At 44.7% G+C, this 14,996-nt stretch overlaps 1 protein-coding gene and 1 long non-coding RNA gene across 2 annotated transcripts in view; one reads left to right on the top strand and one right to left on the bottom strand.

Annotated features, from left to right (window-relative positions):
* The window catches only part of LOC111264532 (netrin-1), a 73,977-nt gene that overhangs the window by 40,981 nt on the left and 18,000 nt on the right, over window positions 1-14,996 (bottom strand). The gene's annotated exons all lie outside the window — the stretch shown is intronic.
* LOC147752940 (uncharacterized) lies at window positions 2,059-7,701 on the top strand. Its single transcript, XR_015312721.1, has 4 exons — window positions 2,059-3,743; window positions 4,575-4,833; window positions 5,009-5,102; window positions 7,328-7,701. It is a non-coding gene; the product is annotated as an uncharacterized LOC147752940 (long non-coding RNA).

Raw genomic sequence — 14,996 nt, 5'->3', positions numbered from 1 at the left:
TACGAGTGATGATAAACACTGATTATATGATTGCATATACTAAACCGCTCAAAGTGTTTGTGTCTATTACCGTTTTTGCATAATATTGATAATTACTTGTTCTGTTTCACCTTTACTCAGGTGCATCACAGCTCTTACGCATGTTACACATACTGTACGGTTCTATTGTTAATATTGGAAATTCTCCAGGAAAAAAAAAAAGTAATCTCTACGAAAATACCAGGTACAAATAAAACAATATTCTGCAAGTCGAAAGCCTTCTTCTAGGGATTACAAACATTGACCGTTAGCAACCGCAGTTGCCAGTCGAAGCTACGCCCATAAAAGCCTTATGTTTTACTACCCAGAACGTGATGTTGCCTGCAATCAATTGTGTCAAAAGAAGCTACTAGAAAGACGGCTTCAAGTTCATTGCTGAATATGGAATAAAGTAGCTGTAGCTTGCTTGAATGGATAGGGACACCGACAACAGACGAGACTAACGAAGGTTTCTGCGAAAATTCAGGTTATGTTCGTTACTAGTTGACTGTAGTTTCGCCATAGAACCACCTGGCAGCACAGACGGCACACACGATTCGTTTCTATCTACTGTCAATAGGCAACAGCTATAGGCAGCGTCTATTCATACGTGCCCTCTATGCAAATGCGCCACCAATGGATTAGCGAATTCTGGAACACTCAATCGAATAATCAGTATATGTTTTGTTGAAGTTTTCTTCTTTGCAGAAAAGTTTCGATGACAAAAAGCTCCATTAACGCCTCGTATTTATAGCTTAGTTTTGATACCCTATCACCTAAATGTCCGAAGGACTTCCACGAAATTTCATAAAATCGAATAGAAAGTTTTCGAGAGAAAGTTTGTTCCCCTAGTCCTTTTCTCCCAAGCGTTTATCAAGACCATACTAACTTCGCGGATTACTGCTTACACTTAACTCGGTCACAACACGGAACTTAACGTACTTGTCTAACTCCGTGATCAGCAAACAACTGATTTATTTAATCAATATAAAGATCTATTCGTTTTTTTTTGCTTTCTTGCGCTCACCCAAACGTTTATTCGTATGTCTTGCCTCATATGACATAGGCTTCTATTGGGAATGAATCGGTCTAGGAGCACAACACGAACACAATTGATTGTAGCTCCCGCTGAGTTCCGCACGATTCGCGAGACCTATAACCTCAATCTCGGTTCTGCCTAAGTATGAAAACGCCTATGCCTAAGCGCACTTTTCGTTCGCGTCCTCTTTGAAACAAGCCTGTTTCATCCGAGTGAGGAATGTTGTCCTGTCGTCATGAAAAGTGTGACGTACACCACGCGGTCGAATTGAACGACACGATCCGTGATATCATCGGTTCACACCTCATCGACCTTTTTAAAACAAGCATTACAGGATGTCGAAAGTTGAGTCGTAGGTAAATGGTTCGTAGTAGCACCTAATCTGCGTCCTGGTGGCTGTCGACGGCCGATTCTACAAAATTCATTATTTCCGCCATTTTTAAGCTAGCTACTTACTCTCTTGGGGGAGGGGGGCATCTCAACGCGTCGGGCACAGAATAATTGTAAATTTAGATAGTCGAGTCGGAATTCCCTAAATTTAGGGTCGTGTCTTACCGTCTTACCGTAACTTCGACGCAAAATAGTTACGGGACATATTCCCTTGTTCCTTGGAGACCTACTACGAGTTCAAGACATTGCTGGCCTGTAACGCACATCATAGGACACGGTGCGTTGCAAAACCCTTTATCGCTTTGGTCAGAAATGCCTACTGGGCAACGAATATTCTTGCTCGAAGTAATTGCATACTTCAAGTTCGGTTTCTGAACGGATTACACATTGGATTGAAAGAAATTGAATTTTGGTGCGCACTCCAGCTGTGTGACCGTTCGTGCTAACTTGATATAACACGAAAACCCGGCTAAACTCGGATAATTTGTATGTCTTACATATTGCGTTACATTAATCTCATTGATCCTGTTTACCCCAATTTACATTGGTGTCACCATTTACGTTGTACCTGTCCTTAGCTATGCTACCCAGGCATACAAAATTGAAAAACAAGTCCATATTCTTGCTAGTTACGGTATCATTTTTTCATTAAGCATAAAAATTACTGTCTCATTTCAAGTCCTTTGTTCCTATCGGATATTTTACATGTGTACGAGAGCAAATTCGCCATACGAGAGTATGGCGTTTCGCGATTCGTGCGCGCTTGAATGCTCCACTTGGTCGTTATTGTAAATTTGTTGAAAATCGTTGCTTTCTGTACCCATTGCTGCTAAAGCAAAAACGGAAGGAACGTTCGACTGCAGTGGTCATTCGCACTGACCCGCGATCGTCCGTCTGTTTTCCATTCACTGGAATTTGCCCCTATTTAGTTCGTAAGTAGTTACTTGAAATGCCGTTCCTCGTCTTTCAACAGCATTCACGATATTCCGGTATTGGCCTCAACTCCTAGATATCACCACCGGGCGACCATCAGATCAGACTACACACGTCACCGTCACGACTGACCATCGCCTGGCCACCTGGTTGAGGGATCTTCGCCGAACTCCGCTGTCCACTTAATGCTTCCGGCTGGATCAATGAAACTAATTGCATTGAACGAAGAAGGAATCATTGATTATTGTTTGAGCAGTCTCTCTTGTTCTTCCACTCAATTTCCTTACCTGTATCCAAGTCGTCGAGGCGAAAAATTGGGGTCAAGTCCAGTCTAGTTTGGGGCTGGCCGGCGGCTGCTAGCGTCACGCAGGTCGCTCATAGCGAAGTGAGGGTCGCTTTCGTCTCTGATTAGGAAAGAGGAGCACGACCCTTTCAAACTGTGTGCTCTTATCGTCTGGGAAGCACCTACTAAAGGGGAACGAGTGCGGGCGCGACCGTAGCGGCAACAACAGCCAAAAAGAGATCTGCCAAAGTCCACAGTACTTCAAAGAGACTCAGAGGGACCACAATTTATAGAGAACTAACGTTCCTCGATTAATGAACCACTGCATTGGTAGTCTGCTTCGTTTCGAGCATTACTTACCGCCGCCTTCGTTGTCGCCACTATAAAGAAATGCACTTAGATAATTTGATTCGATCCCGGATAGATAGCCAGTCGGCCGCTTAGTGCTCCCGCTGTCGACTGCAGTAAACGAAGAAAACCCTTCACCTTAAAGTTTGCAACGGCGGCGGCTGCTGATGCTTGAGTCGTTGTTGGTGGGCCTTACTGTCGCACACAAGAAAAAAAAGAGAAAAAAAAAGAAGAAAAAGGGATCGGGGGTGTGGCGTAACAGGATGAGTGGGATAGAATAGTGCAGAGTTAAGGTGATCGGTAGCATGCCTAGCTTGAACGGTTTGCGAATGCAGACGAAACGGTGGACGGGAGTGTAGAGGTGCAATGGGGGCAAGGTTGTGTCTACATGCAGTGTGGAGCTGCAGGGTGGTAATCGAGGGGGTCAGCGGCGCAAAATCCAAAAATCCAATAATCAGTTGATAATGGTATCGTACTTTATCGCCTGTGTTTCCCACAGCGTGTACTTAAGCTTCGGATTTATCTGCAAGGATGGATCGGTTAGTTGGTGATCCGACTGCTGATCCTTCAAAACGCCAAAAGGTTGGGGGGCCAAAAGTGGACGGTATCTTAGGCGGAAAAACGGCTGCGTAAAGGAAGAAAATGTATGGGTAGAGATACTGATTGCCTTTAAGATTGGTCAGCAGAGAGAAAAAAGAATAAACTCCAGTAACTGAACAAGGCGTCTGTCATGTAGGTCGGCACATTCACTATTATGCTAGAGGTATAGTATACTATATAGCATGTTCCAGTATCGTAAACATGATATTGGTCTCTAGCTGGCTTTGGCCAACATATGTTTATGGAAGGAAATGGAGTAAGAAAGCAGTGTGCATATTAAAGCTGATGCCTATGCTTTTGCCCTCCGCAGGACGTTTTAGAGGCACGGATAAATATCTGGTATCTTCAATACTGAATATTTCAAACGTGGACGTAACAAACTGGGGCCGGCAAGAATGGAAGACGGTTGCCAGCAAGTAAACTGGACTGTACTGGCAAAGCTCTATCTACTAAGAGTAAAATAATCCGAATAGATTGCATGTATAAGCAGATTACGCACTGATATTTTTCTCGACACGTACGTTCGTACGTCGTAACTGCGCGGTCTACAGTATCACAGCAGAAAATAATTTTTGAATTCTCCCTCAGTTTCCTAGCAGAGTCGGTACATGTGCTTGCCTTGCTTTTGGCTTTCATTCTGCAAATGGCTATGTTTGTTTATGAAGATGGCTATGCAGAAGTATGTACGGCGTGTATCTCTTATACATCATAGTAGGGATCGCTGATTAGTAGCTGGCATTACCACTCGCCGACATTATGCCCCGAGCGAGTCATTAGGAAGTAAGTTGGATTCCAGAGTGGCAGAAAGCCCCTACAATTGGATCTATACACTGATGAATTTTTAGGGGAAAGGCGGGAAGGGTAGAAGCAAAAAAACGAACCTGGTGTTCTTCTTCGTAGGGGAAGCAACCCTATCATGCGACATGTAAGCAATAACACGTATTCGTTCGTCGGTCTTTCCAGTACCTGTCACGAGTCGAGTCAATAGAGTGCGGCCTAGTGCTTACCATAGAAAACCAAACGACGCCGTATTGCGCATCAACACGCTGATCGACAGACCAGCAGACGCCGCCTCAGTTATTCGGCTACTACCGTATCGCAAATACAGCCCTATCCAACTGAAGGGGAAAAGTTATACACAACTTAGCATAAAGCAGTATAGACATTAGTGTCAGCAAGAAGGGACGCCGATGGCTTCCAAGCGGTCGGGAGAAAAACGATGGTAAGAAATAGCTGTTCACACGCCAGCTGTTGCCGACAGCCTGTCTGTCTCGTTCTTCAACGATGTCTAGAAGACGAGAAAGAGATCAGATTAAGGTTAATTCGTCTCGAAGCTGGGCTGCTTGACTTTAATACGTTTTTAGAGAAAGCACTTCTTTCTTCCATGTTCGTTGCAGGTCGTTGGTGTAAGAGGCAGATAAGATTCGAAAATCGGCGACTATCCGGCAAAGAACCAATGAAGAGCGTTCGGACAAAGCCCACGACTTACGGGTAACAGTGCTAACTTATCTAAAAAGTTTTTTTTTCTCAGTTTCATATCCTATTTATACGGCCTGAGCTCTTAGAAATGTACAACCTCCGCCACATTTACTTCTGCTCCGCGTTCATTCTATCTCTATCGACACGAACAGACTTTGCCTCTATCCACATTGTCGTGATTTGTACTCTCATTGACGCGCGAGAACTGCGAAGCAATGCGAGCTTTAGGGGTAGCCGTCTCTCCATTTGAATGGATCTCTTGACGCCCCTAGTGGTTTCTGCGTCTCCCTGGTCCGTAGATGATAGTCCAGCTGCTGTCCGATCCAAAGACAAGTACTCCTGTGTGGGTCAGAGTTTACAACGGAAATCGGAATAAATTGAGCAGCGGCGTTGCTGCTGTCTTCCACGAGAGTACGAATATTCAACGGGTAAATACGTAGCCAAGAGAGCACGTCGTTGCGGTGGGACATACACGACCTTCCTCCCGTTATTCTCTCTGCACGTCTTGACTAACTCTATGTTCGCGGCGTGCCACATCGTGTTGGGAACAAATGGAATGAAAAATCACACTCACGAGGTAAGAGACGACGGGCGGTAGGGTCGCAGGAGATTTGGGTACAAGCTAATTCTAGCTTTGAGCAGAGTAGAACGTTTCGAGGCATTCCGGATCACTCCGGGACTTAGCTCTTCCCTAGCAGCTCTGATCGTTGCTCCGCAAAAGTTTTCGTGACAGCGTCGAACAGATAGGGATGGAAAAGGAAAAGCCAAACATGGACGAGAAGGCAAAACGCGCACAGCAAGGGGCCTATCGGAGCCAACCGTTGGGCTCGGGGGTCCACTACATATAATACAGCGGCGGAAAATTACTTCAAAGGGGCTCCAGCTTCATCTTTTTCTTCAGGTAGAAAAAGAAAGAAAACGAAAAAGCCTAGAAGACGGTGACGTTCTACAGATCGAAGCATTACATTAAAAGAAAACGAGGAGGAATCTGAGCTGTTGGAGCCAGTGAGTACCTCGTGGGCCGCTGGAGTCCACGGTGGAACGAGTCGCAGCAACGACTTCAACTCACGCTCAACTACCTATCAGCCCTATTATAATGCAGCCTTCTCATCGCATTCTATACTCCCTTTATCCTTCACATTCCCTGCTTTCACGTGCCTCCCTGTCGTTGCCGGAATTCTTAGTATCGACTTGCCGTCAGAAAATGAGAAGAAGAAGAAGTGGCTCCTTTGTCAACTTGGTTCATGCTCATCACGAACTTCTTGCTGGAGTCTTTACCTTGCTGCGGCTGCTGGCGGTAGCGACACCTATCTGTTCGCCATGGTGGTTGTAGTCGATTTATCGCTGATACCACTGCCCCTGAATCAAACTGGACGCGTTGGTGGCTGCAAGCCTACCTAGATGAAAGGGGCTACAGCGTAGCAACACTGAAGCACCCTTTCGAGCAAGGCTTGGATTTGGCAATATACAGATAGAGGTGACAATGGAAGTAAGGCGTTGCGATTAACAAGAGACGATGTGCACATGCACACAGATGCACAACCCACTTGTAACTATGTGGAGTGACATACCCACTCAGGTTGGATCTATGATGATTTGAAGGAAAGGAACTGCCCATTTAACGGCCGACCAATACTGACGGAAGCTGCCCCTTGTGCCTTTTATTATCCCGAAATATGCAAAACAGCGCGAGAAGTTCTCGCTCTAATCTCGTTTCTCACGTAGCTGCACCGGGGCTGATGCCCCCGACAAACGAGTGTGCCCGTAACCGTATCATAATCAAGCATGATCTCGGACTTAAGCGTTATTATGATGTAAATAAACCAAGTTAAAGAAAAATGTGAATACTGAAAACATCGTAGAAAAATTAGTTTTCTATGTCTATGCATCCACTTCAGTGGATAGGTAGCTGCTACTCATTAATGCCACATGCACTTGCAAAATGTAATGGCTGCGTATTTGTAAATAAAACATGCTTATTTAAGTATCCGAATATTCTTTTTAAACAAAAACAATTTAAAGCACCTTCTTTTTTACATTCGGTGATAGATGATTCTCTTTTTAGTGTGAGCAATCTAGCGTATATATGGACACGACTAACGCTCGTTGGGAAGCCAGTGTGGTAATTTCATTCGTTCGTGCCCTGCCTCCTTAGAAGAATATTTAGCGACATCCCGTACTCCTACATTCAATAGCTGTTGTGGGCAAATAACAATGAGTATCACGCCATTTTACAGATCCAAATTTGCTACTTTGTACCAGTGGGATTGCCCTCAGCGTAGTCTAGCCGTGAGCGAAAATAAAGCAGGGCCTGACAGATTCCTGCCGATGCCAACCAGCGTGGTCCTAACATGCAGTCTCACAGGCCAGGACGATGCGACTGCTATTATTTATACCGTCGAAACAGCTGAATGCGATCATAAATTTCTCGAAGAAGGAAAAAAAATGAAGACAAATACAAACTCGATTAGTCCAAGAATAACGAAGGGTGTGACAGAATGTGGCTAAAACAGAACTACCTGTGTGTAAATTATAGCTGAAGTCCATAATAAACATTTTACAATGGATTCGATGATGAATGATCGATACTGCAATATAACGCATGTCTCGCTTTCCCCAGAATCAGCGATTTTACATGAAAAAAAAAAAGCTAAGACTTTTCGCGCTACATTTTATTGGATCACTGTGTTTAAGCGAGATGTGATGTAAATATGATCAACTAAGCTATCATTGCATCGGCAAGAGGTCAATGTAATGGTACCACATATTTTTTGGTGCTTTTTAACTTAATGTGGTTCACACGTGCGCAGACACGTCTATATGTCCATATTGATTATATACATCTGCATTAGATTATCTTCACAAGTATCGATTTTGGTGGATAGGGGCTAACTGCCTCTATGAAGCCGTCGACGCCATTCAAGGAAAGCTGAAGATGCTTTCACGACGTGACACGCAATCGTTGTCAAATAAGAGACCGTTGTCCAAAGCTCTCTTGAATGATGCCGACACCTTCGCAACATTTTTTCGGTTTGTTTAGCTAAGCTCGTAACCCATACGAGTCGGATGATTGGAGACATGGCGGGCGTGCTCTGTACAGCGAATGCGCTACATCGTCGATGCAAAGCGAAGCTTTATGTTGACCTGACGCCGCCAAAGTTGCCAGTGAAGGCAGAGAGTTAATCCCCGGATCTCAGCGACCAAGCCTCGTAAGGTGCGAACCATGAGGCGGGACGCCAGAACACTCAACAGCAGCGGCAAAAGACTGCCCGTGACGATCCACAGAATGACGACGCTACAGGAGGTAAAACTAAAAGCAGATCAGATCTCATCTCTCGACGTACGAGTCGCTGAATCAGCAACATAGAAGTGCGCACATACATACAAAAACATGCAGACACAACCTTGCTGTTCGCAATAGTTTCGAGGCACTGTAGCGCCTCTGGGGTTGATGCCACCGGCACTAAAGTTGCAGAGGTTTACTTCAGACGGACGATTTTGGGTAGTTTGAGAAGTGATAGCTCGTGGGGGGTCGGTAATTAACGAACACGATCGTATCGAAGCGAATGGGATAGTCGCCGTCGTAGCAACGACGACTGAGTGTGAAGAAGCCACCGATATTAAGCTTGGCGTTTGCTCCCCCCCACACAGGTCCTTCCCGGAGGAAGTCGCGATAGCGTTTAGCTTCGCCAGGGGAACTTGGGAGAGAATTAGGAGCATAGATGCGTCTCGACCTGACAGCCGCTCTGAACCGCCGCTACTGCTTTCCCGCGCTAGCCGTACGCTGCATCCTGTGTTCATTTGTCCCTGGCGAAAAACACGCCAGGCATGAAGCCAATCAGCCACAGTCTAAGGAGGCTTGGTCCATATAAAAATTAAGCGATTCAGATCAAATCAAACGATGGCCCGAGAGAAGAAGCGATATCTCCGACTGGAGAAACTCGATGCTTCAACAGTTGATCTGCTTCTTCACTGGTAGCTCAAGTATGCCAAGATCGAAAAACGTTGATCTTTGATGACTAAAGTTCGATAGTTTCGCTTGTGGTTTGATGACGTACGCGCAGGTGCGCGAACAATGCAAGGTCTATTTGATTTAAAACATTATGGCTCAAAAGGTCCTGTACAACTTGTGTGTTGTATGAATGTGTGGATTTTGACACCCTGAGGCGTCCGAAACTACTGCGATGACACGATGTATAGCCAACTGTTTCCGTCGAAAATGAAACTGACCGTTACTGTTCATCTATTGCTGACAAACCAAAGCAGGCCTTCCACAATAAGAAGAAATATCATTATTTTAACAGTATCCGGCCATTTCGCATAATCAATCCGTTCTACAACAACATCCCCGTTAAGCAAGCCCTATACGTCGATTTTATCCTTGAGAGCATTCCTTGACAAAACGTAATAGCAACGGGGCGAGAAAGCTAGTTCCTTGATAGTATATTCTTTCCCCGGCATGTAATACTGTAATAGAAAATCAGTGTTTCGTACAACACTGTCGAGTACGAACGTAGAAAATTATTAATTCTCCCTATATTACATACGTGAAAAGCGCAACGAAAATGTAAGCAGCCTTAGGGCTTTCGATGCATTTGTATGATCGGCCATTATTCTTCGACGTGTGTGTGTGTATGACTGTAGAAGTATGGCCTTCAGATGTTGCCATTTAACTGCAAGTGTATGGACTTGTTTTTATGATACGCCAGCGTCCGTCCGCAGTCTCGTCTCAAGAAGACGGGCTGACTGGACAGGAGTTCAACATCGATCGCGCTCCGCTTTAAATCGACCTACTTCTCTGACGTTTAGCCTCGGTTCGATTTGCTCCGCAGGAAAACTGCTATTGGCTTCTACTCCGACGCAAAACAAGCGGACAGACGTGCAGGCACAGCCAGCAGCTATCCATCAATTCAGACGGTCAAATATAAGCCACCCCTGCCCTGTGGCTTTCTTTTGGAAGATACTTCTGGCAGATACTCAGTAGTTATTTCAAGCATAATCAGGTGTACGCCCGACTCACGCTTGGGTAACGCTTAATTTAGGATATGCGTAGTTAATAGTATTATAGAATGATTAGGCATCATATCGCACATGCATATGTATATCGTTCCTTACGGCAGGCCTTGCTTGTAGTAGTGGTACACGATTTCTACACTTTCAAATGCAATAAACGATATTTGCAGCCTAAGTATACACGCGCCTATCCGTACGTGTTTGTACAGCACGGGTGTGTACATCTATGACTACAACAGAACATTAGACTGACTGCGATTTCGAGATGACACTGACGTCCGCATGCGTTTCCTTGCGAGCGCATTATGCTGTTTCTGACGCGGGGCTCGATGTACGCCGGCGTCCTATGGCGAGAACACTGGCGGCTACTGTGTCTCGTTTTATATATTTCTATCTGCGCTTTGGCTCGTGGCTGGCCGCCAGTTTGTATTCACATGACTGTTTTGTGCGAACGGGTGTGACACAGCGCGCTGGCTTCTTGATGGATGTCGAACTGCTGCTTTGTGCTTGAGGGCAGTCAGAGGATCGTAGACATTTAAAGGGGGGCGGAAGGAGGCTAAAAGGATCAGTAAAAGGGGCAGTAGGAGTTAGAAGAGGTAGGGATAACTATGGGGATGTATATGTAGACCAAGCAAATCCCAGCGCTACTCCTGAAGCTGCTGCTGCTGCTGCCATCGCCGGAGTAAGACATTCTCCTGACGGTATAAAGGGCAGCCATCGACACATCGAGGCTGGGGTGGGCCTCACTGCAGACTAGGTAATTATTCCCTTTAGGATGACTGGCGAGAGAGTCGCTCGTCAGGGGAACAAATTCAAACAGCCTCTGTATCGCTACCGTCAGTCCGGCAGCTGGTTTCACGTGGGGAATCAGGCTGACTATGCAAAAGTAGCCGCTGGTGGAAAATTCGGCAGAAGGGGAAAAAGATTACGACGAGAAAATTGACAAGCAGGCAAGTCACTGTGCGAACGGAATACTTGATGCTGTGTAAGCATCCATCAGAGTATGTTACATTATACCACATTATAAGAAAAGAAAGATATTCATATACATATAGCATTTACTTGGCAGGTGATGCTACCCGGATATTAAGCGCCATATCGTCCAGTCGATCCATGTTTGGGCTTCTTTTCTATGCGTCTGGGTAAACTGGTCGTGATCACATGGTAAGCGTAGCTATCCGATTTCGCCGCGGATCATCCGGACGTATCGTGATTAACCATTTATTATCGACCAACACGTGCATAACGCATATTTGTCGCGCTATAAAAATTACTAATAGATAAACGTCTATTAGACCTCAAATCGTTACTGAAACACCAGGAAGCGTTCTTTTGGATCATATCTATTGACTTGGGTGTATTGACCAAGACACTATTAGCGTCTGCCAGGATATTATAATAATGATGCCATATATATATATATATATATATATATATATATGCTAAATTACCACATCAAATAATAACATGTGCCGTCGAAGAGACGTTGCCAATGTAACATCATACTGCGCGCAATAATTAACAGTTAAAGGCTCGAGTGGCTATGTTGTCTTCCGCAAAGAACTTTGGCTTCGTAGGCGGACGAAGATTTCATTTTTGAAGGTGAAAAAGGTGCACGGGATCTAAAAAGGCCCGGAATATCTTTTTCCTTTAGCGTAGGGTATACAGGAAGAAAAGCCGTAGGGATGACACCGACAATGCCTTCTGATGTTTTGCCCAATGCTTTTCGAATGAGGGTCATTTGCTCGCTTCCAGCGATATCTCGAAGAAGGCAGTCCGATCAACATGCAATCCCTTCCTCGTTTTCCCCTTTCTGCAATTCACCGTATCATAAATTTAGCAAAGGCGCCGGGTTCCGGCAGATCAAAAGCACCTGGTTTCATGTCTGCTTATCTATCCTTAAAAAACGGTGGATTTTATTTCCAACATTACACAGTGTGCAAGTCTTGCCTGCCGTCCAATATTAAACCCTCCTTTCCGAGTTAATTAACGAGAGCGGGATGGTCCATCTTCTTCAGGCAGTGACAGAGGCCAATTAATAACTGTTGATGTTTTACGTGCTCGTTTCATGGCCTCGCAACAAATATGCCTAACTGATCCAACTGATGCCTAAGCGATACAGCTTTCCAGAGTCTTCTCACGCTAGATAGTAGCAATTGACTACTGATGACCGCAAACATCGTGTACTAATAGTCGGATCAGTACATGATGTAACGTCATCGCTCATCAGACGAAACACGAACACGCCTTACTCGCTTACATTGTGTACCTACCTACACAGAATATATTAATAATAATGCCCCTACACCAACTGTATCTATCTATCTATCTATCTATCTTATTTCTGTTTGATACCACAGCACGTCCCCGATCGCATACGCGGTCCAGCATCGACCGGTCAACTTCTCGTCAATTCGTACTGTCCATTTTCCCTCCAGCCGCGAGTACAATCGCCTCAGCGCAGGTGTTTTTCATAACAGAGTTGCCCTACCACTATCGTCGCTACTGCCCGCCCCTATCGCCGTCTGTGCTTGCCTCCCGCCGCTGTGGTTTGTATCGATCCAGACCTGTTGCGCCATTTTCACTGAACGTTATTGTATCAAGCTATGCTATCGCGATCTGCTCACGAGGGAAATATGCTAGCGGTTCTGGTGTAGTTAGAGCATAGCGGTCTCTATTCCACACTGCCATTGTGCCACCGGTGGCCGTCGTGGGGGTGCCAACAGCAGTCCCTACACATTCTTCTATATTAGCGAGTAGCCGCCATCTAATGGCTATGGATATGGACGTTATGTACAGCAGTACTAGTCTGAACGGTGGTATTGAATTTGGGTCGGACACGTACATATATATATATATATATATATATATATATATATATATGCACACAAGCGTACAGCTTCCATAGGAAATTCGTCGTTGGAACAGAGTGTTCTTGCCCGTGACTGCGACCCGGCACCGGTGTACCGTGTTACGCCGATCGACACGAGGCAGATTTTGTCTTGCACAACCGCTACAAAAATCAATGCAGCTGTTTTCTATGTCTGTCTCTAAATCTGTTCCAGATAGAATATGGACAAAAAAAAAATACTGTAAGATTTACAGTCATCGAACGAGCCCGTAAACGTCGACTGGTCTGCCAGACGTACAAAGTCCTTCTTCGACTGTGGCCAAGTCTTAGATTAATCGCTGTGCAAATGAATTAACGGAATGAACTTGTAACACGTAAGCAGAGTAGAAAAGACAAAAAAAAATGACGTAGTATAGGGCGATGCCAATGAGCTAGTAAGTAATGTATATATATTACTCACTACTATAAGAAATCCAGCTGCCGGGCCACAAACATTAGAGTATCGACGTTCGACACGTTGTAGCAGTTTACGGTCCAGTGGTCAAAGGACTGAATAGGACAGAATGAATCGTTTATACTAACCTCTGCAAGTAACTACGACAGCGCAAAGGAGGAAGGGAATTATGTTGGAGATAGGAGGCGAATGTAGCGCCATCTGAAAAGAAGGTCGCGCTGAGAATGATCATTCGGAGCCGTAATGATCAATAGTTGTGGTAATCGGAGTCGCGATCATTCAGGCTCGTGTCGTAGTCAATCTTTCAGCTGTACAGGCAGACCAACAGTTGACTCGACTGCTTTCAATTCGACTAGCGTCGATTCGTCGTTTTGAGGCATAATGTGGACCGCTTTGGGGAAAAAGGAGACTTGAGGCTGGGGTACATGTATCTTATCTCTTGTACGTCTTATAAGGTCCATGGAGGTGTTTAGTCGCCTATGCTATATCAGTACAGATTAATAACCGTTACCAAGGTGTCTGTTATCTGCCATATTTCTGACTTCTGTGAAGCTAGTTTGGCTTGTTCTTCAAAATAGCTTAGAAACGAATTATTTGACAGTGCTGGCAGAACATGATTTCAGTTCTGATGTTTATCATTATAAATTTGCTATTTGATTTCGGCCTTGTAAAAAAAAGTCTGGCTGTACACTTTATTTTTAGGCACAAGGCATGTGCAACGTGCACGAATCGGATAAACGAGTTGACCTGCAGTACAACCCCATGGAAGCGCATTGCGTTAAGGTGAGGGGCTTTGGTAATTAATTAGGGAGTGTCCTGTCAGCCCATTCTTTGCATAAGACCAGAGTACCCAGTTGTGCTTTAATTTGCCTTGAAGTTCTATCAAAAAGTGGCCGTTCATTTAATATCAGGTAAAGTCGCAGTTACGTCAACTGCCCGATAACGTCGACGGTAGGCTATTTTAGTTTCTTTAATTTTTTATCAAATAAATGTTTGCCGAGAAAATAGCTCTGTCAGAATTATACGAGCAAGCTTTCAGCGTTAATTAATAACACAAGGAGATTAAAATTCCTATCAGCTCAAGCGACGACTTGGGCTCAAGCGTATTCCATATATATATATATATACACCTATGAAATAATAAAGTTCATAGCAAGTGTCTTCCTTCTTCAATATATCCGAAGGCCTTCCCATATGCTATTCACTACTTCAAGCCTCTAATATAGTTCGCAATCAACACCTCGCGTAAGTGCTCGCTATTGAATTTACTTGGCATTTGAGTGTGTGATTTATGGAGCAGGGCTTGGGTGCAAATGAGGTCCGGCCTTTGCTTGTGAGTGGTGTCAGGAGCATGTAAATGTAGATTGTATGTATCCTTTAACCGATAAGTTACCCACTGGAGGCCAGAGCGCTTGTAATAACCAGTATTCAAGGTTGAATCGAGTAATACATGCAGATCTACGTACATCTATGCGCATCCTCCTGTGGCTCGCAACAGAATATGACATTAAGACAGATTCACAGACAAACAACACAATAGATATCGGGTCAACCATTGAAAAAATCGAAGTGTTTAGAGCGTTATTCT

This window comes from Varroa jacobsoni, unplaced genomic scaffold (assembly GCF_002532875.2).
Source record: "Varroa jacobsoni isolate VJ856 unplaced genomic scaffold, vjacob_1.0 scaffold_870, whole genome shotgun sequence".
Taxonomy (NCBI): Eukaryota; Metazoa; Arthropoda; class Arachnida; order Mesostigmata; family Varroidae; genus Varroa; species Varroa jacobsoni.
This window is presented reverse-complemented; position numbering and strand designations above follow the sequence as displayed.